Here is a 25,692-nt window from a genome sequence, read left to right on the forward strand (position 1 = left end):
TGGATGATAGATTGAAGACATTTTCATATATGCAAAGCTTCAAGTAATTATCTCTTAAGATCCTCTTTTTAGAAATCTACTGGAAAATGGGCTTTAGTAAATAAAGCAGCTAAAAATGAGAAAGATACAGGGTACAGTAAAGCAGTGAAGCCTTTGCCCTTATTAAGGATATATTCCATTAAAAGAGAGGCAATAAGTATATTAAAATTGTGATAAATGTTAAACAGAAAAAGAAAACAGGATAAAGAGACTGAGATATGTTGGTTGGGAGGTACTTCAGATGAGTTGCAAAATACAGCTTTCTACGACATGAATGAAATACAGGAGAGCCAAATGAATACCTGGGTGAAAAGTGTCCTAGGCAATGGGGGTGGCAAGTAATACATCCCTGACAAAGAAGCATGTTTGGCTTCATGAACAGCAGGGTGACCAGTGGCTGAGGCGGACAATAAGCTGCAGTCTCTCTGTGTGTATCTTTGTCTCTGTCTGTCTGTCTCTCTCTGTCTCTGTCTCTCTCTCGCTCTCGCTATCTCCTGCTCTCTGTTTCTTTGCAAAATAAGCTCAAGTACAACAAGCAAAATAAGCTCAAGTATTTCTCCAAGGTCACCAGCTTGGAGAAATAGTGAGAGTCCATGTCATGTGGGGCTGCTTGGGTTTGAAAGATGCTTTAGATTGTATTCTAAGTGTGATTGCCCATGAGAATCTGCTGGAGGATTTTGAGTAAGGAAGTAGTAAGACTTGATTCACATTTTTAAAAACCCTGATAGATGGAGAAGAGCTGATAGGAAATGATGCATAGAAGCAAGGAGACCAGATAAGCTACTGTACTTGTTTTGTCTGTTGAACTTTCAATATTCATTGTGCCTCCTTTGCTCTCAAAATCCAATAGTTTCAATAATTTAAATCAAGACTGTGACATTATCATTTCCACTTATATTTGAGACATTTTGGCACATAAGTCCATAAGTGTAATAAGATAATAAGAATCTGACAGGAGACAGCAAACAACAAAAAATTCCAGAGATAATTTCCTAGAACTCAGTTCTCACGTAATATGACTATTTTCTTATTTGTAACCATACATTATGACATCTATCAATGAAGAGTATATACAAATGTTAAAATGGCTGATGTGTATTTATATATTGCAGAACCAGTTGTCAAAATGGCTGATGTATGTTAATAGTATGAGGCTAGATATGACATTTTGAGTCTCAAAAAATAAATAATTGAGTAGGGAGGAGAAGAAAAATAAATAAGTAATCTGTTTACATGTTCAATGTTTTAACAATTTTTTATTTCAATAGCTTTAAGGGTACAAATGGCTTTTGGTTATATGGGTAAATTGTATAATGATGAAGTCTAAGTCTGGACTTGTTGTGTACCTATCATCCAGATAGTGTCTATTGTACCCAACAGGTGACTTTTTTTTTTTTTTTTTTAGCCCTTACTGCCCTCCCTTGTTCATCCCTTCTGAGTCTCCAGTGTCCATTATACCACTCTGTACAACTGTGTGTATGCATGGCTTCGCTCCCACTTGTAAGACCATACATGCTCAGATTTTGAACTTCTGCAGGAAAAAAACTTGAATTACAGAAAACTGCTACCCTGTATCAACACCTTCACCAACTAAAGTTAACCTGATGATCTAATCATATATATGAAGAGATAATTGTCTCTTTGATAGTCATGTCAATTTTGTCTTTTTTTTGTGGCTGCCATTTTATTTTTTATTCTCATTAGAAAAAATATGACATGTTTTGATTAAAATAAGCATATTATTAAGTGGAAGAAATGTTTGTTTTAAAGCAACCATCATTATATTAAATTTAACCTGGGACATATGCTAAAAATGGAAGCTGGTGTCATAATGTGCTTCTGGTCCTCTGGGAAACTTAACTCGACAGGCTATGAAGATCATGATAAATCCTCAGGACAGTAATCCAGAAACTGCTAATGATTGCATTCTTGCATGTTAAAGAAGATGTGCAGAGTCAGCAAAGAACTATTAATGACAAGCATGAAGAAGATGGAAATCAAGGCCTGCTTGCTGCACAAGGGAATCTTTACATGCAGACTACAGTTTTTAAGCTTAAAAGTTGTCAAGAAGCTCTATTACCACATATTCCAAATGATGCACTGATTAAGGAAGGTCAGTATGTCTTTTGGGAGGTTGACAGTCATGATATAGTAACTATGCAAAGCTGCAAGTCTCTGGAGTAGTATTTGTGTCTAATCTATATGGTCACAGGAAATATAACTGCCAAAAATGCCGTATTTATCATCTTGAGTAGTTTTATCAGCACTACCTGATGTCGTACTCAAAAGAAAAATCACCAAAAATTTGCTTGGCCATTCAATCATGTAGCCTTTGTGAAGTGTGCTTGAGGCAATCTCTGTGCCTGGTGCTCGCATAATAAAGGTGAAAATGAGACACTATCCCTGCCCTCATTGTGCTAACAAATAAGAGAAAAAAACAGATAAATAAAGTATTTTAATATAATGTAATAACTACTATCATAGAAGCAAAATCCAAATGTTAGAGAAAATGCCACCTTACCTTGAAGATTCTCCATAAAATATATATCCAAACCTAAGAATAAGGAATAACTTATAAAAGTTATAATCAAAGATGCTTATTTAAGCATGAGAAAACAAAAAATAAATATTTTCATATTCTCTAAGTTCTTTAACAACTCTAGCACTAAAATCTTCCTGTTTTGAATCTAACTCTATTGCTTTTCTACTATACTGCACAAGCAAAAGGTTATTTTTTCATTAATTTCTGATCATATAAATACTTAGAATGTTCCTCTTATATATGACTGCCTTTTTTAGAATTTGGCAATAGCATTACAAATAAAAATAGAAATTTTCTTTGATACAGCTTATATTATATAAGAGCAGGCACATATTATTCAAATAAATACAGAAGTAAAAATTAGAATTTAGCTTCCAATATAAGGAGCATGCTGGCTAACACCAACCGTCTAGCAATTAACCACTACAAAATATGCACAAAATACAAAAATAATTACTTGAAGGTTTTGTAGAATGAAATGTGCAGGCAGGATTTGAAGGGGAGTCAAAATATGGAAAAAGAGATCAGAGCAGGATGATTCTTGTTTTGCAGGTTTGATTTGAGGATAGGCCATGGTCACTGAGGATAGCCCAGGGCAGCTGAAGCACCATAAGAAAACTTGTAATCTTTCCGTCTTGAAAAACTATAAAAGAAAGGTTTAAGGGCCACAGTCACCAGGAAGTGAGGGAGCAATCCTGAACAAAGAGTTCCGCAGCAGAGGAACCCCAGTTCCTGTGTGTTAACTCTGACCAAGTAGCTGGCTAACCCTTGAACAATGAACACCTTAGACAAGGTGCAAACATTTAACTGAGAATGGGTCTTCCCCCTACTGTAGATGAAAAAGGTTTTGCATTTTGAGTCTAACTACATCACTACCTGTTGAAACACAAAGAAAATTTAAGACTTTCTGAAGGAACATAGTAAAATCCACAGCCTCCACAAAATAACATTCACAATGTCCAAAATAAAATTTAAAATTATGTGAGTATAAGAAATATAGGGAAATGTGGAAATGTGACCCATTTACAAAAGAAAAGCATCAGAGGTCAATGCTGAGATGACTCAGATATCATAGTTCAAGGACATTAACAGGTGGTGTTACTATGTTCAATGAATTAAAAGTAGTAGGATTATGATGAATGGAAAGATGTGAAATCTCAAAAGAGAAATATAAAATGTTTTAAATCAATCAAATGGAAACTTTGGAACTATGAAGATACATTACCTGAAATAAAAAAATTCTGGAATGGGCTCAATAGCAGAGAAAAGAGTCCGTAGCCTTGAAGATAAAAAATAGAATTTATTGAATTTTAAGAAGAAAAAATAATATGAAAAAATAATCAGGGAGTCAGGATGCCTATTGTGTGGAAATAGAATCTAAAATATGTGTGTAGAGTTCCAAAAGAGAGAAGGAACAAGTGATAGAAAAAAATATTTGAAGAAATAATGAAAATAACTAATTTGGAGAAACACAAAAACAGTTTTAAGACATTTGGTGAACCCCACATGGGTTTAACATGAACAAAACTATGGACACATCATAATAAATGCACTAAAGACAAAGATAAAGAGTAAATCTTGAAAGCAGCTAGAGAAAAACAACATATTACAATTTTTTTACAAAAAAATTATTGAGTGGCATGGACTTCTCAGAAAAAAAATATGAAGGCAATAAGATAGAAGTCCAGTATCTTTAAAGAACTGAAAGAAAAAAGTAAATAAACTATCAAATCAGGTTTCCATATCCAGCAAAATATGTTTCAGAATTAAGGCATGCTAAAGACATTTCAAGATAAATAAATATAAAAAATTATATGCAAAATCTTTCAGAATATAGACAAGAAATTAGTTTCCCCAACTTGTTTTAGGAGGCCATCACAAATATCATATCAAAACCTGCAGACATTAAAACTAAAGTTAGGTACAAATAGTCCTCATGCGCATAAACATAAATATTTCTAAAACATACTAGCATATTAATTCAATGTTAGATATGGTTCATCCCAGAAATGCAAGGCTTAACATACAAAAATCATAGGAATAATAATTGAATATAATAGGCCTATAGGAAGAAGGTTATGTGCAAGTATTAACTGTGTGCATGTATATGTATACACACATATATTCACAATAAAAGATTGGAAGTAAATTAAAATAAAAAATTCCACATAAAATATTATTAAAAACCTACTTAGGAATGACTGTAACAAATGTTAAAGGGCTCTTAACTGAAAACTATAAAAGATAGTTGAGAAAATGTAAATACAGACATAATAAGACATAGTCTCCACTGATGCGTAGGAAGACTCAATATTGTTAAGTTGGCAATTTTTCTCAAATTAATCTTCAAATACATCCCATTCTCAATCAAAATACTACATATATATATATATACACACACACACACACACTTAACATATATTATATATTAGATATTGACAAGCTGATTCTAATATCTATGTGGAAAGTTAACAACATAGAATAACCAAAGCAATAACAAGAACAAAAAGAAAATTGTAGCACTTATGTTATGTGAAAACTTACTTTCCATCTGTTTTTATCCAGTAATATAGTCCTTGCACAAGAATCATCTTCATAGATTAATGGGAAAAATAGAGTTAAGAAATAAACCTGCACCTGTTTGATTACTTTTATAAAAAACAAAGGTGTCAAGGCAATCAACTGGGAACAGAAAGACCTTTCACAAATGGTGCTGTGAAAATTAGATATCCACAAGGAAAAGTAAAAAAAAAAAAAAAAAAAGCATCTTTCCTTCCCTCACATCATATACAAAAGAGGACACAAAATGAATTAAGAGTCTAAAACTGAAAATGAAAGTATACTACTTTTGGAAGAAAACAAAGAAAATCCACGTGACTTTAGTGTCAGCAAAGATGATATAAATAGGGTATAAAACCATAAGCCACTAAAGAAAAAAAATAATAAATTGAATATTATGAAAAAATTTTAAATGCTCTTCAAAGACCCTGTTAGGAAGAGACAAGTCATAGCCTGGGAGATACTACGAATAACACACAGAGCTGACAAAGTGCTTATAACCAGAATGTATAAAGAACTCTTACAACTTAATCATAAGATGATAAATGCTTCAAAAAAAAAAAAATAGGTAGATCTGAGCAGATATTTCTCAAAAGAAATTGTAAGTTATAAGTGCATGAAATGCATGTGTCTCAGTAGGAAAATCCAAAGTAAAACCACAGCAATATACTACTACACTCCCATGAGAATGGTTGAGAATGGTTAAAATTAAAAAGCTAATAATACTTGGTATTGATGACCATATGGAACAATTTGAACTCTTATAAACTGCTGATATGAATGTCAAATAGTACCACATTGGAAAACCAAGAAATCTGGAAGTTTCTTAAAACATTAAACTTCCACCTGACAGATGATCCAAGGTATTTATCTAAGAAACACAAAAACATACCTCAATTAAGTTGAAAAAAATAAAGACAGACAGATATAGAGAGTGACAGGTGGTTGGGAGTCAGAAATTTCAGGTTCTGTAGGTTGAAATACTGTTTTAAAGCCACTTTTGACAAAGCAAGTAGGCAGACCAACACCTTCCAACATTAAACTAACTAGAAGAGTATATCTGAATAATAAACTTAATATCATGTCATCATAAGCAACACTAGTAAATCCAAGAAGAAAGTCAGAGATGGAATAAGTAACTGGAAGCCACATTGTATGCAGATACCAATGATTAAGGCAAGAGAGATGGTCAGAAAGAAGGCCTGAGGCTGAAAGAGAAGTTGCTCTTAACTAGAAAGAGAGGAACTTTTAAAGAGAAAATACTCAGAGTAGAGCCACACATTTCTGTCTAGAAAAGAAATATCTGATGTGTTCAGTTCAAGGCTTAAACTATCTAGATAAAGGGCAAATATAGCATGCTGACTGGGGTACAAAGTAAAGGATGAAGGATTAAAAGACAGATTGTAAGAAGATTCTATTTTTTTTTTTTTCAGAGAAAAACAAAAAGATGAGAGTAGATCAACATAGCAAATTGAGGTAAAAACAGAAGGTTGCTAGGGAAAAGTGGAATAACTCATGGACTCTAATTTGGTTTTTAGACTAAGAGGAATGTCAAAAGCAAGGACCAAAAAGAGCATTTGTGTATATGTTTTTCTTAGTCCAAAGAGATTTAAATCATTGTGTCTCTGATCAGAAACTCACAAGTTACAAATAATCCAATGTGAGAGCACCTACACCTAACCCTTCTCTAGGGAACACCACACTGCTGTAGCCATTGTGCCTGTTACGAAAACACAGAACTATTAAAAGAATTTGTAAATTCTGAGATAGAGTAAGGGGGAAAATATGAAAAGCAGAAAGAGCACATATGGAGGCTTATTCTGATGTCTGAATTTCAGACAAGGTCTGTCCCATCTTTTGAGATCTCTGCCCAAATATATATATATATCTTTCTATAATATCTGAGTTTCTATTTTAACCCTTATACAAAAAATACAGTTTTTTGAAATGAAAGTTCAGTTGACTGGCATGAAAAATTAGATACTGTCCTCATATGATATGAGTCTATTTAACAATGGTATATGGGAATTTCAATAAGTCAATAATTAGTTGAGTTATGGAAGTTTTGATTATGATGAGACAAATGATTTGCAAACAGTATTAGTAAAGAAAAGCAGTGAAAATAGTAGTAGAAACTAAGATAAATAGATAAAGAATGTAGGAAAGGAAGAGAGAAAAATACTAAAAATTTTCTTAGGCCGCTTCTGCATCAAATGTGGATGGGGAGAGCATGGGTATATCTTTCTTCTCCTTCCTGAATTAGGCAACCCACTTCTCCTCAACACCAAAAATAGGCTAGTTATGGTTCTATAATTGAATCTCATTATAGATTACATAAACTGTAGTGGATTGTTTGAGTGTGGGAATCTTAGTGCCAATAGTAGTATTCCTTTGTTGTTATGTGACAAATATGTGTTTCATATAAAAAATGAATTTGTCGTTTAGGAAGGTAGAGAATGGTGACATACTTCAATTATCAGTAATGGCTCCAACTCCTTTAGGATTGTGGTTAATAAGTTGCAATCTTTAACTCTTTATGTGTAAGTTTTTATTATTTTGAAATGAAGCTAGAAATGCCATAACTTAAAGTGGAAATTGTATTAAAAACAAAAGAAACAAAGAACATATCTTCACTGATCTGAGATAGCTCCAGCAGAGGTAGCTCTAACAGAGGCAAAACAGTAACTCTGAAAACAATTATTGTCATATTCGCAATCACCAGTGATACTTGCACTTAAGGGTTTCTTTATCATTGGTATCTAGAAAAGTTGAAGGAGGAAGATACAATGGCCTAACTTTAATTAAAGTAAAATCATATGTAATCTGAGCATCTAATAGGTGGAAATTTGACATACAAATTTGATATTCAAAATATAAAAACACTGAATTCTGTTTATACTTTAGTGAATGTGTATTTAAAATCAGGTGGTCATCAACTAAAATTGAGAACTGCATAACGTTTGAGTATAATAGGGTTTAGTTTCTGATCTTAATTCCATTCTTATAGTTCAATCAATTATTTTACAAGTGGTGAGAATGACACTCCCGGAAACATTTTTGTGTCCCATATTTCTAAATATTTCACCTAGTGATTTAACATTTTATAGAATGAGAAAGTATTCCAAGACACAGCATCAAGCTGTTTGCCATTAGGGGTAAAAATCACATTGGCAAGAGTAGCTAAATTTTTACAAAATCTTCCAAAATGGGTATCTCCAGAGTAAAAGCTATCAAGGCTATTTATATGTACAAAGAGAGATAGAAGCCTGAGGAAAGAAAGGAAAAGCATGTGGTAGGCAAAGTCAAGTTACTGAGAAGTATATGCCTGGAAAGAAAGATACATAGTGTTTTATAGTAAGATTTTAGGTCTTCTATTAAGATTCAATTCATTTATTGTTGGAATATTAAATTGCACATTTGAGTTCCTGTTAATTGAATTACTGATGGCCACACCCAAATCTTTCATTAGGAGTAAATTTCAGTTTAAAACTAACTGCTGGATAACAGTTTTGAAAATGACATGGTACTAGAGTGTGGTTTAATACCTTTGCCAAACTGATTAATTCTCCACTAATTTATGTTTCAATTCAGACAGTTTTTATCACAGCTTGTTTAAATTTGAAGACTAGGAGCATGAATCAAAATGTCATTGGGCCCATGAATTAGTGAGAGATGGAACAATGTGTCAGCATTAAATTGGTGAATAGCAAAAGCAAGAACTATCTACTTGGGGATCAATATTGCTATTTAACTTGATGCTACAAATATTTGACCTTATAGATGTTAACGATTCTTGGATTACACTTGTTTCCTCCCAACACCAAATTATGAAAATCTGATAAGACTAACATTATTTTTTAAAGTTAATTATTATAATTATCATGGCATACTAAAAAGAAGCTGATTAAAATATTGTTTTTATTCACAAAAAATATATCTACATTTTATAAAGGAATACGTTCTTTATTATTCATAGGAATCCTGAAGTAGTAACTGTTATTTTTGTATTCTTACAAAATAATAAATGCTGTTATTTTAATTAAAGTATGAAAATCTCTTTCTCTCACACACACACACACAAAAAAAACTTACTTTTTTTGTCTTGTGTTTTATGTGAAAGGACTTTTAACTCATCCTAGTGGCATCATATTAATGAGTGATCTTCAGATAGCATATCAATTTTAAGGATGATTTCAAGGATGGCTTTCTCCACTGAAAATGCTTAATACTTCGGAGAACAGGACGCATGCCAATCTTCTCAGAATCTGAATTAATGAGCAAAATGTTATTCTTTTGTCAGCCTGATCATTTAATGTATTATTATGCTAATTACTTTAAGTAGCTTATATTTTGCCCCTGAAGGTTTTATTCCTTAAAATCACAATGCTAGTGTCTCTTTTCTAAACTTATTTATACAGAAAACAATGATCTGAGAATAATACAGTTAAGCCCCAAGAACTCCTCAATAGTTGTAGACAAATAAAAAACACACTAAAGAAATATAGTTAAATATATTTTAAGACAGAAAAGCTGTTGTGTAAAAAAAAAAAAAAAGCTATCTGAAAACTAAAATTGAGTTATCCTCTCTTATAAAAATAAAAGGATGAGTGTGCTATTGTTACAATATTAAAAGGATCCATATGATCCCATTTTAAAAAGTAGTTCTCCACCCTAATTCTGCATTAGGATTAGGATGGCCTAAAGAGCTTAAGCCACGTCAATGCCAGAGTCACACCTAAGACCAATTAGATAAATTTGTGGATCCTATAATTAATATTTTTACAAATCTTTCAAGGTGTTATAATGTGCAGAAATGTATTCAAACTACTGATCTAAAACATTGCTCCCTATAAACAATGGCTTCTAAACATTTTTTGTATCATGGGAGTTTTTGAAAATCAGACAATAGCTATTGAACCTTCTCTATCTAGAAAAATGTACACCTATACATACACATCCACCTACACACCCACATAACATATCCACATAGACACCCAAACACATGCTCACACTCGCACACACACATGATTTTACATATGACTTTAAAGACAACCCCAAATTCCTGAAGCCCAGTTAAGAAACCTGACTTTAAGAGCAACACTTAAATGATTTCAAGAGGAAAAGAAGCTGTTGCTCTTTCAATGGATCAAGAAGCATCACCTAGGTAATTGCTTCATAATTTAAAAATCACTTGTGTTAATGACATTCCTTTGTAGCTGCAACATAAACCTGCTTACATTCTCAACACAAGTGGAGAGAGATCAACTTGTGCATGTTCTGTGTGACCATGAGTAATTTACTTCCCCTCTTCAAGTCTGTTGTTTTAAGTCTGATAAATGAATAAATTGATAAAATGTGGAGTAATAATTCAAAGAAATATATAATACTGACATTGAAAACAATCAATGACTATAAGCTGCCACTCTTACTTTTGTTTTTATTTCTCTTAAAGATCGTTCTATATGCCTGTAGACTTAATGAAATTTCCCATGTAGTATTTTTACTTCAAGAAAATAGTTACATTAACAAAACAAAGAAGAGCAAACAAGCCATAAATAAACAAAACAATGATCACGATGGCCATTTCCATCTCTTTACATTGATTTAATTCAAGTTTGGTTAAAGATACTGAGAGACTGTTTGTGCTCCCATTCTTAAAATATATTTCTGTTACATTTACTAAAGAGGGTATTTAAGGGAAAAGTTCAGCATTGTGTTGTTGCCTCATGCCAACGTTGTGTCCACTTTGCCACTTAGATAAGAGTACTTCTACACAAAACAAGTCCATTTTAGTTAATTAACAAGTATTGCAATTCATATTTGTATTAGTCCATTTCACACTGCTATAAAGAAGTACCAGCGACTGGATAATTTATAAAGGAAAGAGGCTTAATTGACTTACAGTTCTGCATGGCTTAGAAGACCACAGGAAACTTACAGTGATTATGGAAGGGAAAGCAGGTACCTTCTTCATGAGTCAGCAGGGAAGAGAGCATGTTAAGGAGGAACTATCACACACGTATAAAACCATCATATATCCTGAGAACTCATTAACTATCATGAGAACACATGAGGGTAACTGCCCCCTCATTCAATCATCTCCCTCTCTCAACATGTGGGGATTACAGGTCACTCCCTTAACATGTGAGAATTAAAATTTGAGATGAGATTTCGGTGGGGACACAGAGCCAAACTATATCATTCTACTCCTCGTCCCTCCAAAATCTCATGTTTTTTCACATTTCAAAACCAATTATGCCTTCCCAACAGTCCCACAAATAGTCTTATCTCATTCCACATTAACCCAAAAGTCCACAGTCCAAAATCTCATCTGAGACAAGGCAAGCCCCTTCTGCCTATGAGCTTGTAAAATCAAACACAAGTCAGTTACTTCTTAGATAAAATGAAGGTACAGGCAATGGGTAAATGCTCCTGTTCCAAATGGGAGACATTGGCCAAAACAAAGCAGCTACATGCCCCATGCAAGTCCAAAATCTAGCAGGACATTCATTAAATCTTAAAGCTCCAAAATGATCTCCTTTGACTCCATGTCTCACATTCGGGGCATGCTGGTGCAAGCGGCGGGCTCCCACAGTCTTGGGCAGCTCTTTCATGGTCTTGCATTGAGTCCCTGTGGTTTTTCTAGGCATGTGGTGCAAGCTGTCAGTGGATCTACCATTCTGGGGGCTGGAGGATGGTGACCCTCTTCTCACAGTTCCACTAGGCAGTGACCAGTGGGGAATCTGTGTGGGGGCTCCAACCTCACATTTCCTTTCTGCATTGCCCCAGCACAGGTTCTCCATGAGGGTCTGCCCCTGCAGCAAACTTCTGCCTGGATATCCAGGCATTTCCATACATCCTCTAAAATCTAGGTGGAGGTTCCCAAACCTCAATTCTTGACTTCTGTGCACACTCAGGCCCAACACCACATGTAAGTTGCCAGGGCTTGGGGCTTGCACCCTTTGAAGCAATGGCCTGAGCACTATGCTGGCCCCTTTTAGTCATGGCTGGGATGCAGGGCACTAAGTTCCTAGGCTGCCCATAGCATGGGGGCCCTGGGCCAGACCCAGGGAACCATTTTTCCTTCCTAGGACTACAGGCCTGTAATAGGAGGGGCTATTTGGAAGGTTTCTGTAATGCCCTGGAAACATTTTCCCCATTGTCTTGGCTATTAACATTTGACTTCTTGTTACTTACGCAAATTTCTGCAACTGAATTGAATTTCCACCTAGAAAATAGGTTTTTCTTTTCTACCTAATGGTCAGACTGCAAATTTTCCAAACTTGTATGCTTTGCTTCCTCTTGAACACTTTACTGCTTACAAATTTCTTCCACCAGATACCCTAAATCACCTCTCTGAAGTTCGATGTTTCACAAATCTCTAGGGCAGGGACAAAATGCCACCAGTCTCTTGGCTTAAGCATAGCAAGAGTTACTTTTGCTCCAGTTCTCAATAAGTTCCTCATCTCCATCTGAGACCACCTCAGCCTGGATTTCATTGTTCATATCACTATCAGCATTTTGGTCAAAACCATTAAAAAAGTCTCTAGAAAGTTCCAGACTTTCCCACATTTTCCTGTCTTCTTCTGAGGCCTCCAAACTGTTCCAACCTCTGCCCGTTATCCAGCTTCAAAGTTACTTTCACATTTTTGGGTATCGTGATAGCAGTGCCCCACTCCCAGTATCAATTTACTGCATTAGTCCATTTTTACATTGCTATAAAAAATACCTGAGACTGGATAATTTATAAAGAAAGTAGGTTTAATTGACTCATAGTTCCACATGGCTAGGGAGGCCTCATGAAACTTAAAATCATGCAGAAGGGGAGGCAGATGCCTTCTTCACCAATCAGCAGGAAAGAGAGCATGCGAAGGAGGAGCTCTCAAACTCTTATGAAACCATCAGATCTCGTAACTCATTCACTATCATGAGAATAGGACGGGGGAAACTGCCCGCATGGTCCAATCACCTCTCTCCCTCAACATCTGGAGATTACATGGCCCTCTCTCAACATGTGGGAATGACAATTTGAGAAGATATTTGGGTTGGGACACACAGTCAAATCATTTCAATATTTTTTCATATTAAATATTAGTATTTTTTCTAGATCATACCTCTAAAATACTGTCATCATTTCAAACTCAGATTTCAATATCCTGGCCCCTCTTCCACATGATTGTTGACATGACATGGTAAATAATAAGTTTATTTTAAAATATCTTAACCCTGATTTTTAGTTCTCTCTCTCTCTCTTTTCAAACCTCCAAAGGCTACATACAACTTTTAAAGAAATCTAACACTTCAAGATGTGAAAAACACCTTGAAACTGAAACTGACAAAGCGAATCACATCCCTCTCCCAATTAAGATGTACGCAGACAGAAATGCTCGTATGTGTGATATATATACACAAACACAGCTGGGCTGAAACCCCACATGCAAGTGCTTGACTTAAAATTCTCTGAGCCCCAAACTTACATGGCTGTGCTATTCCGTGAATATGCCAAAACTTTTGTTACATGCTCTTGTTAAATAATTTAAATTTTCAGTACAAATATCTATTTAATTATAAATTTGCTTATGAAATGAAGATGGAACTCTTTGAAGACAGGAAGAATAGCTTACTATAAGCCAAAGACTGCATGCATAGAAAGTAATCTAGTCTACTTCGAGCCATCTGTTATTTGTATTGTCTTACTTTCTGGCAACCACCCTATGAAGCAGGTATAATTGACCTCAGTTTTACAGACGAATAACCTATATTTTAAAGGGTTAAAATAGATCACACAGTGAGTAACAGAGTGAGTAACAGAGGTAGAATATGATTTATCTTCTGCTGAGATTATCTATCCTAGTATTTAATTATGACACACTGCCCCTTTTGGGTTTAAGGGAATCTAAAAGTTAGCAATTTTTCTATACTGAAGAAGTTAAAACTGAAAATAGCAGTACTTGGGTAAATCTTGATACTGCAAAGAAGACTAGCATAAGGAAGATTTAAAATCACTTTTGTACTGTAAAGTAATTATAAATGTGAAATAGCAATAAAAATATTAAATGAGACTTCTGTAATACTAAATTTCTATAAATGGCTCTATAATTTCTCACAACTATTTCCTGCACTTATATGAAGCCTGAAACTATCACTTAATTCTATATCCTACACATGACATTCAAAATTGTAATAGAAGATCTTAAAATATTTTAAATGATTAAGGACAAATATTCTACTACAAAGTTTTAGGTAGGCTAAAAAAAGAACTATGTGAAGTAATCTGGTGAAATAAAAGATAGCTGTAGAGATGAACTGTGATTAAATTCAAATTATGTATAAACAGATAAATATTAAAAACTCATTTATTGTCATGAATTTTAGTCCCAGCTGAAGGTTATGTATAAACAACATGAAGAATGCATCTGGCTCATACACCAATAGAAATAGCAAAATCAAAGCTAATCATTTTGGTTCAAATCATCGGAGTTGAGTATTTCCATGAAGCATGGTAATGTTAGTCACTGCCTTTTAGAGAGTATCCTTATTGTTATAAATATACTCGCATCCAGTTTACACCTCAGTGATTCTATCAACACCGAATGAGTGATTTAGATATTTAAAAAGATGGATTTTAGGTCTTGTATAAAAACCTTCAAATTAGTACTCTTTCCTGAAATTGGCAATACATTTAAAAAATCAAGAATTCATGTATTTTAGCAATTTTGCTTTTATATTTTCTTGATATTTTTTGAACCATTTTCCCCAATTTCTTACCCCTTTTTTTTACAGAACACTTTTATTGCCAGCTACCTTTACAGTAGCCTAATAACATTATCTTACCAATGCTATTTGTACAAAATATTAAATTTGAGGTGTTCTTTGCAGTCTAGGCCTTGTATGGGTTTATTAAAAGGAACATTTATATTTAAAGGCACATTTTAGATTATTCAAATGTAAATATATTTTTAAATATTTACGAAGATATAACATAGCTCCCAGACCTAATATTGATTTTTGTGTATTCAAAAATAAAAAAAAAAAAATCATGTGTGACTTAAGCTGCAAAAAAGTGACCTATTTTGGTTCAAATTTCTTTCCTGTCTGACTCATGTCATATGGATTTGGAAGGGAATGACTACACAGGGAGAAAGAGTATTGGAAATGTGCCAATTGAGTATTCTCTGTGGAGTCTTAGGGAAAAATGGTGACAGCGATAAAGGACAAACTGTTAAAGGACATTCTTACTTGCCTTAAACATGACTATATAAGGCAGTGGTTATGAGCTCTAGAATCAGACTTTCTGGACCTGAATACTGACTGTATCATTTATTATGTGTGTGACCTTGGGAAAGTTAACTACTTTCTCTGTGGTTCAGTTTACTCACTGGAAGAATTGTGATAACAATGACGTCTACATCATAAATTTGTTGTAAGAGATAAGTTATCTATTAGAGGGGTTAGCACAGTCCTTGCATATGTTAAGTGCACAATATATATATTGACATTTTAGAGGTGATCTTGATATATTTCAGAGTAGTAAAATTGTAACCCACTTTTACTCATGGTGATAGGAGAAACCACTGCAGCTTATCCGAAGCCCTATTTCTCACCTCTGGAAAGGCCATCTCTTCCACTACAATTTTAATATCTGCAGAGGCTTTTGCTCTTTTGTTTACTGCTGTATCCTCAGGGCTTAGATTAGTGCCTGAACCATAATGTGCTGTCTGTGAATGTTGCAGGAATGAATCATTGGTCAACTTTCAGCTTCTCCTTGCCAGGAAACCTCTCCACAATATTTTGTAGTGGAGAAAATATTCCATCCATCATGGAAATACTCTACCGCATGACAGCATTCAATCTAATTATTCTTTTTTTCTTTACTCTGCTTCCTCCTGCTTCTAACTCTGTAATGGATGCCTGGGGTTGCTAGAGAATTCTAAAAATCCCTTTGATATCCCACTCAGGGTTTTCCAATTTGGGAAATCCCTTGTAAAGCAAAAGAATTTTTCTCTGCAAACCCCTGCCAAAACCTCCATACCTGGAGAATATGAAAATAATAGTAGCATTTAATATTTGTTGAGTATTTACTGTGTATGTGGTAGTGAGTTAGCTATTTCATTTGGTCTTCCTATCTTTCAATGATATGGATCCTAGAAACTTTTTACAAATGAGAAGACTGAAATTTGGGGAGATTAATAATTCACTAGTAAGTCTCAAACTATTTTAATCAGGGTTCTGTAGAGAGACAGAACTAATAGATGTATATATGAAGGGGAGTTTATTAAAGAGTATTGAATTACATGATCACAAGATGAATTCCCACAATAGGCCGTCTGCAAGCTAAGGAGCAAGGAAACCAGTCCAAGTCCCAAAAACCTCAGAAGTAGGGAAGCTGGCAGTGCAGCTTTCAGTCTGTGATCCAAGGCCGAGAGTCCCTGGCAAACCACTGGTGTAAATCCAGGAGTTCAAAAGCTGAAGAACTTGGAGTCTGATGTTTGAGGGCAGGAAGCATCCAGCACAGGATAAAGATGAAGGCTGGAAGACTCACCAAGTCTGCTCCTTTACATTTCTTCTGCCTGCTTTATTCTAGCCCCTCTAGCAGTTGATTAGAATGTGCTCACCCAGATTGAGGGTGCGTCTGCCTTTCCCAGTTCACTGATTCAAATGTTCATCTCTTTTGGCAACAACCTCACAGACATACACAGGAACAATATTTTGCATCCTTCAATCCAATCAAGTTGACACTCAATATTAACCAACACACAAACTATAAGGGGCAAAACAGTTTTCACTACACTACTATTAACATCAATGCTCGTAAGAATCAACTAACCTCTACTTCTATCTGTGTAGTCAGTGCTCAGTACCAAAGCTATCAGGAGCTCTGATCATTTCACACATACCAGGGTATGAAGGACTGACAACAAGTTAACACCAGGCTAACTCTGTCTGAATATGTTTTTTCTTAGAAGAATGTTACCGTGAACAAAAATATATTAAACCTAGTGAAAGAAATTTAATGGTGAATTTCAGACCCCATGCCAGGTAAATGGAATAAATAATTTGCAACTAGAAACTTTCTAGAGTTAACAATCTTCATACAATTTTTTTCTGAGTTTCACTTTCAAATTCATCCATATATGTACTTTCCCTTCTAACACCTATAACATAAATACATATTCTGCTAATTAATTAATAAATCGGTTCAATCATTCAACTCAAAGATTTTTAGAATGTCTACTCTATGGCAAACATTGTTTTAGACTTGGAGGTGAATGACTTTAGAAAGTTTACAACTTATGGTAGGGAAAAGACATGTATGTACATGATTAGAGTACAATAAGATAAACACTATATGAAAGACATTTATTACAAAAATGGGAATAAAATGTTCATTGAGAAAAACTTCACTGGAGCAGTTACATTTAACTGTGATTGGGGACAGAGGGGAGGTAGTACAGAATGGTGAAAGAAATTTACCAGCTGGAATAGCTCATGTAGGGAATTCTAGAGAAAAGATATGCAAAGGCACGGAGGACTGAAAAAAATCAACTTACTGAGTGAATTAAATTAATAGGCTATGAACAATCACATATGTTCTGATGACTTCAATGACTAAAGTCACTATTAGTTCTGCTTCCTCTGAATTTTTGTCTTGAATGTTGGGACTACTCATCAGACGGTCCTCCTCTCCTCTCTCAATTTTAGGTATTTATGAGTTACCTCATTTTCTCCAGGGCTTTAATTAGCTGCTACCAGATTCTGGTGGTGGCTTTTTGAGGCCTTCCAGTCTATTGTCACATAGATGAGCCCGTCTCATCAAAATTAGACAATTCAGAAACATAGAATAAAGCCCAGGTGAAAGGAAAGAGATCTTTGCAAATGTGAAAGGAATAAAAATTTGGAGGTGGGAGAAATTTCAAAAGTAACAACTAGTAAGAATTCGTGTTCTGCTTAATGAGCTTACAGATAATTACTCACAGAAGTATTTATACTTTTATAAGCGTGTTTTCTTGTAGCAGTTAGTATACAAACATATATTTCTTTGCTCCATCAGGCGCAAGAGCCTAAAAGAAATGACACCCCAGTAACAATGTGCATACCATGGGCCCATATGTCAATTACAAATAGCTTTCTCCAAAGGAAGGAATCAGGGCTCGTTGGAGCAATGGCTGATTCTAGGATTGCTATGAGTTTCCTGAGAGGTCGTGTGCCACTTCTAATTTGGAATCAGTAAATTGTGGGGTATTTTTGTCCTGCCACTGACTGGGATTTTGGGCAAGTCATTCTCACTTGTCTGAATCTCAGTTCCCTGTGTCAGCTAGAACCTGAGCTTTGCTTGCCCTAAGATTCATGCAAATAGGAGTCCCAATAAAGGATATGAAAGCCAGATCTAGCTATGAACTATTTATATAAGGAACTGTGGAATTTCCTGGGAAATAGCTTATTGAAAGGAAAGGTAGAATTCAGGCACGGAGGTCTAAAAACAATGTCCGAGGGTCTAATAGGGGAGAAAGGGAAAGAGAACAGTTGAACAGCCCACTGTTAATTATTGCATTATTTTTAGCCCAATCTTCACCAATGTGTGCTTAGATCTAAGAAGATGGAGTAGGTAGAAAGTATAGATATAGTTCTTTTGCTAAAATCTCTGAACATCAAAGTACAGTCCAGGGATTCATGGATTAGCACAGTTGAGGAAGTGGAATCCTTTCCCCACATAAGTGGAAAGCATGGTATGTTTCATTTTGCATTAAGACCTCAGAGGTCTCAGCTTTCTTTGCAGGCCCCAACAGCTCTAAGATACAGACACAGCAGAGTAGTTTCCATCCAATGTGCCACAATGTGATTCCTGTGCAGTCTCTTATACCAGAGATGGAAGTTTCGGTGTTTTGAGTTCCACTGTGTTAACCCTCAGAAACAGGTTGAAGAGGAGTAGGGTCTTTCCATAAGTTTGAGACAAATACAGAATGAATTAAATATATATATATATTTTTTTGAGATGGAGTTTTTGCTCTAGTTGCCCAGGCTGAAGTGTAATGGTGTGATCTCGGCTCTCCACAACCTCTGCCTCCTGGGTTCAAGTGATTCTCCTGCCTCAGCCTCCCGAGAGCCGGGATTACAGGCATGTGCCACCATGCCCGAATAATTCTGTATTTTAGTAAAAACCTTTATATTTTTAAGTTTCTCCATGTTGGTCAGGCTGGTCTTGAACTCCCAACCTCAGGTGTTCTTCCCACCTCAGCCTCCCAAAGTGCTGGGATTACAGGCATGAGCCACCATGCCCAGCCAATTAATTAGATTCTGATGTTCTATAATTGTAGATGGTGATAAACTCAGGGAAACAGTATTTGTTATTATTATGCTTGAACAATGGAAGCTAAGAAACATGTAGAATAGGAATTTCTAAGTAATTATTAAAATTGATATTGCATAAAATTTGAAGTAGAACTCCAATATCAGAAAAATTGGAGTTAACTCTTGTAGAGGAGTGACATACTCTATCTTAAGATCTCAGTGTTTGGCATCTCTCTTATTTCCTGAAAATATCTAGGAATATTCTGAATGAAATGAACATAAGGGCACCCCAGAATGCAGACTGAAAAGATATCTAACTGATTGATGGCTAAGATGCTACCTACCTTTAGATAATTGTTGGCTTTAAGCCACTGAGAAGACTTATTATAGAAACATTGTTGCTGATTCTCAAGACTGTGAGGAAGTAAGAAAAAAAAAATGAATCCTTAGAAGCAGCTGAAATGATAGCCTGGCTACTTGAAGAAGGTCACACTGCTTTTCTATCCCAAAACCAATAGGAAAATATTAATATTCTGAACCTTGGGCCTTCTGCCAAGTCTCTATACCAAGTCTACTACATTAGCTATTTACATGTCAGTTACACATAGAAAAATTACTTGTCTGAAAATCCTTCACTGCATGACGAAGACTGAAAGGAATTCCAAGAGAAATAGGAAAACCAGGCAGCCCCTACTGCAGGCAGCTTCCTCCTTTATGTTACCCATACATCTCATCCCTTGCTAAAAGTGCCAGGAAATAAGGCATTGATATAGTTCAGTCTGTGAGGGAGAAGTTTTTGTTTGTTTGTTTGTTTGTTTAAAAAGGGAACAGGCTGAAAGAGAATGAATGTTTTTTAACTGAATTGCAGACAGTCCAAGGAAAGAAGAGATAAGATATCAAGCACTCCCAGGGCACTTCCAATGTAAGCACAACAAAAGAAAAATGAATACAGAAATAAGTGATAAGACCTGGGTTTTTTAAAAGGTAAACTGTGACTGTGAAATACTTGTCAATCAGTGAGTGCCAGGGGCCAATCAGATGAAAAGGAAGCCCATTGGGCTAGAAAAACAATTTTGATTGTATTAAATTGGTAACCTGTGCATACAAACAGAGTGAACAAAATTACTCAGTTCTGTCATTTAAATCAGTCAAGGGGATCCTGAAATCAAATGAATTATTTCTTAGTATTCAGTAAAAAAATTTAATGAATTCAATTTCCCATTGTCCATCTGATTGTGTGAAATTTCCCATAAATGGCCATTTAGAAGAGGAGTTTTGGGAAGCAAATTAATAGGTTAGGAAATCTAAAACAATTACATCTGCCATTATTCTAGTTTGGATTCACGGATAAAACACACACCCCCATAGTTCCATTGGTGATGTGATACCATATGGGAGGGTGGTAGAAATAGTTTCAATCATCTCTATAGCTATAGTAGTGTAGAGGATCATTTGTGAAAGTTTTTCCATAAAATGCATTCTTTGGCCTCACCCTTGATACTTAAATATTTTGCAAGTTGGATACGTATTGAAGAGCAAATCTTGTATTTGAGCATATCACATGAACAAATTCTTAAAGATAAGATAATACACCCTGTTCATATACATTTTGTTTTTTCAAAAATTTTAAAGAAGCAGTCAGTGTCTCCAGCTTTTATAAATCAACTCTTCCAAATGCATAAAAGTGTCCATTTAGGAAGTCTTGCACAGTCTTGCAAAGTTCAGTGGGGCTATTCTTTCTTTGGAGAGTTCATCTCTGTTCTAAGTTCAGAAGCTTACAAAAATCTTTCAGAAAACAACGAAAAAAATTCAATTTGAAGAATAAATGTGTCATGGAAAATACAAATTAAGATATTCAGACTTTGATTTCACAGTTAGGGAGAAATAAAAACGTATTTTTCATTTGTATTTCTAAAGGCTTTGGTTTAGTGAGATATTTTCCTTAAAGGCAATTAGCTGACCAAGATAATTACTTCATCTGACATGTACAAAGAATTATTGATTTGTCTAGTGTATAATTTTGAATTGTGCTCCATTTTAAAAATGAGCCTTTGTCCATCACCTCTACCAAGTCAATGAATGCAAATTATTTTCAGTGTTCTGGCAGCTTTTATCTTACAGTATTTGTTTACCAACAGGATTTTCTAGGAAATGGGCAACTTATACTATTTACTTAAATAAAGTATAAAAAGGGATTTCGGGTCAGAAAATCAGTATCTAAATAGATTTAAATAAGTGATTTTTTTTCAAATATACGTCAATGGAATATAAATTTTATTATGTACATGCTGCTATTATGTAAATTTTATTATTTTTATGGCTACTATATAGCCATAGGAAGAATATAACCATGAAGAAGAAGAAAGTGAGGTATCAAAAATCTGTAATGAGAATAGAGTCTTGGGGAAATAAAAGTATGCCTCAATGAAAGGGGATTAATAAACAGCAGTTGCTTCTACTAATGTACTCTTGGAGATTGTAGGTGCAGAAACCAACATTAACACTTTTGATAGTGAATTCTGGAAAGCTTACAAAATCACTGCAACTTGTCTTCAGCCATAGGTCTGATTTCTTGGAAACTTATGGAAAATACATTGTACTGGGAATATTAACTTTCAACAAACTAACATCTTGAGATGTCTAAAGCTTCCTTTTTAGTCAACATCTGCCAAAAATGATTTAGCCTTGGGAATCAAATTTAAAACCAACCAAATCTCTGAGATTCCTTTAGTGATCAAGAATATGGGTATTTTTTATGTGAATGCATCTTGACTTGGGTCTAGGTTTCTATTTAAACCTGTGCTAGAATCTCTGTCTGTAACACAGGTCAACAGCACTACATCCCAAGAATAACGCTTGAAAATAATTAATCAGTTCATTTAATACTTACATTGTACTTTTCTGTGCCAGAAATTTGCCAGAATTTCTGAAAATCAGATAGTACAGAGAACGAGATGCAACTTTCTTATTAAAATTTTTTAAAATAGGTAATATAATGACTTTCACACAGATATAAATTACTTCATAAAATATCTTATTCATTAATTACTGAAGAAACCAGTAAGATATTACAATTGGATCAAAATAGATTTCAAAATGCCACATACGTTTAGTCAGAAAACCAATGCTGAAATGAATTTATAAATGAATAGAAAACCTAGTCAATATTCACAGAGTGATGATCAACTGCACTTTACTGGAAAATTTGTGTTTTTAAGACACAACTTGTCTGAAGCTGTAAAATGGTTAACAACAAGCAAAGGTAGAGACAATGAATGGTGAAGTTGGTCAGCACACTCATTACATTTCTAAGTCCCTCAGATTTTTCCTAAATTTACAACAAACTCATAGCTTAAAATCTAATGTAGAATGGAAAGTAGTCAGTTGGAAGCAGAAAAAAAGGATCTTCATTTGTAGATGTGAGTAGGGTAGGGACTACATAGTGGGGGTGATAACTAATCTAAGGAAGGATGGAAAATAAATAGCAGGCCCAAATAATGTGGATGGATGGAGAAGGGATGGTGTTCTTAGAAGTAAACAGGGCAACAGAGAACTTATATATTCATAAAGTGACCCACTTCTCTTCAAAAGATATAGAGATAAGCTACTTTTAAAATATTTGTTTGTTCCAGGAAATTAAAATACAGAAAACATCCACATATTAAGGAATTGATCTCTGCCTTATTGGTAGATACTTACCCAGTGCTACTTGGCTTTGACAATACATAAAGTGAAGTGAAAATGTCATACAATGCCACAGGTTCAGTTCTGCTAAGTGTAATCACGTAGACCATCCATCTCTATATTGGAATACTAAGATAAAAGATCAGTGCAATCATTGGCCAAAACTAAATTCCACTGCAGATAGAAATTGGGCATTGATTAGAATAGCTACAAAAGAAAAATTTATACTTTAAAATTTCTCCCTCATTTAACTTGTCTACTTGGTAATTGTGGCAAATTACTTAACTCCTCTGTCCCTCAGTTTTCTCTGTAGTAAAGTGGACAACAGTAGTGCCTGGATCATAAAATCATGAATTTCAAAAGAGATAGCACATGCAATATACTCAGGACAGTGCCTAGTATGTAGTAAATCCTTAATAAATGTTAACTATTTTATTGCCAGTTTGAGATCACCATTACAAAGAAGACTCCCTTCATCAAATAAAGCCAGGCTTTGGTAAGCTCAGATAATAGGGTTTGTGTTTTAATATATAACATTCAAGGGTTCGAAGTTATGCAAAACATGCAAACTCATTTAAGACAAAGAGAAGAGTTGACTACAGTCCAATATGGAGTCCTGTGACCTGGTTATAGGTGTGGGCATGTGTTATGATTATCTGAAAGCTACACAATCATCGTACAAGATAACCAAATGAAAGAGGGTGCATATGTTGAAGGACTAGTCCAAAATGACCACTCCAGAGAAGAGAGGGAGAGAAGAAACTGATCTGAAACCACAAATCATACATCAAAGATTTGAAAGTGTCTCCTAATAGGGGAGTTTCAGGCTTGAGCTTTTAGAAGACACTTGGTTCCAAAATCTTAATTTCATATATCTCCTTGCTCTCTTGTTTTGCATGTAGTATTAAAAACATGGCATCTTGCTTTCTAAGATTCCTGAGCATTTCCTATTTTTATCTTCTATTTTTATCTGGAACAATATAGTTTCTGGGTTTTCTCTTTTATTCATCTCTTATTAGTACTTGTTTTGTTTTGTTTTTGTTTTTGTTTTTTTTTGAGACGGAGTCTCGCTCTGTTGCCCAGGCTGGAGTGCAGTGGTGCAATGTCGGCTCACTGCACTCTCCGCCTCCCGGGTTCATGCCATTCTCCTGCCTCAGCCTCCTGAGTAGCTGGGACTACAAGTGCCCCATACCACACCCAGCCAATTTTTTGTGTTTTTAGTAGAGACGGGGTTTCACTGTGTTAGCCAGGATGGTCTCAATCTCCTGACCTCGTGATCCGCCTGCCTCGGCCTCCCAAAGTGCTGGGATTACAGGCTTGAGCCACAGCGCCCTGCAGTTCCATTCGGATCCTTTCCTGAAAGGAGACTCTGGAGATCAGTTTGGAGAGTTCATAGAAGTCCTTTAGGGCTTTACCACCCACTGTTTTTACTATCCTGTCAGTCAAGTGGGAAATGTTTCTTCTACCTTCAACTGCCATTCTCAGGAGCAGGCATTCCTTACACCATCTAGTGAATACCGGCTGGCTAATGTGAGTTCATCAGAAACTCCATTGCTTCTCTCTACTTTCTCCCTTACAGGCGCCTACAAGATACAGATCTTGATGGCAGTGTATTTTGGGTTTGTGGTATTCCTTGCCACCTATTTAAGTTGGAAATATTTTACATATATTGTTATTTTTGCCATCTAGGTGCTCTGTCTGATTTTACGTGAGAATTTTGGAAGATCCAAAATTGTGCTGCCCCTTTTTCCTCTCTTTTCCTCAATTGCACATACAGATATTCCCATATATTTACTGCTAAAGCACTTATCTAATTAACAATGTTTAAACGTGAATAGGTAAAAGATAAGTAAATTAATTATTTTTGTCCTGTAAGATGTGTTTTTAACCCCTAAATGACACAGGAATCTCATAGAAAGCAAATAAGAATACTTCTGTTTTATTTTGAAAACCCCTATAAAAGGAAGTAGCTCTGTAAAGTTTTAGCAAAGCCAAAGGAATGTGAAATCTTCACATAGCACCATGAACTGACAGTTTTGTTTTACAGTAATACATTATTTGAATTGATATTGAATAAAAGTATGATATATTTCATTATCTCTGAATATTTAGTAGTCATCAGCTGGAATAAAAGTAGTGTTTAAGAACGCTCAGTAGTCACATGTTTATAGTATTCAACATAATTTTATTTAGAAGCAGGGTGACTTTTAAAATATGCAATTATATCACATATAACAAGTGCTTAGATATTGGGAAGAATATATTGTTTCTGGAAGGCTTTTCCCCATCTTCTAGATCATTGTAAATGCATTTACTATTCAATTATCTGGTATTTCCTTTTCTGTAATAATATTGAGTTGGATAAAAATATTTCAAGTATACAGACCAGGTGCGGTGGCTCACACCTATAATCCCAGTAATTTGGGTGGCCAAGGCGGGGGTATCATGTGATCCCAAGAGTTAGAGACTAGCCTGAGCAACATACTGAGACCGTGTCTCTACAAAAAAGAAAAACCAAAAAAATTAGCTGGACATGGTCGTGTGTGCCTGTATTCCCAGCTACTGAGTGGGTGAGTCGA

The 25,692-nt window shown here is 35.0% G+C and overlaps 1 long non-coding RNA gene across 4 annotated transcripts in view; it reads right to left on the minus strand.

Moving 5' to 3' along the window:
- Window positions 1–3,152: 3,152 nt before the first annotated feature.
- LOC110741427 overlaps window positions 3,153–25,692 on the minus strand; it is a 92,831-nt gene continuing 70,291 nt past the window's right edge. For 3 of the 4 annotated variants that reach the window (XR_004177874.1, XR_004177872.1, XR_004177875.1), the window contains 2 exons: window positions 9,233–9,405; window positions 3,153–3,224 (listed from right to left, as the gene is read on the minus strand). This is a non-coding gene — a long non-coding RNA (uncharacterized LOC110741427). Of the gene's footprint in view, window positions 3,225–9,232; window positions 9,406–23,128; window positions 23,243–25,692 lie in introns of all 4 variants that reach the window. The other variant, XR_004177873.1, reaches the window with a different exon arrangement.

This window comes from Papio anubis, chromosome 13, assembly GCF_008728515.1.
Source record: "Papio anubis isolate 15944 chromosome 13, Panubis1.0, whole genome shotgun sequence".
In the NCBI taxonomy this organism is placed as follows: Eukaryota; Metazoa; Chordata; class Mammalia; order Primates; family Cercopithecidae; genus Papio; species Papio anubis.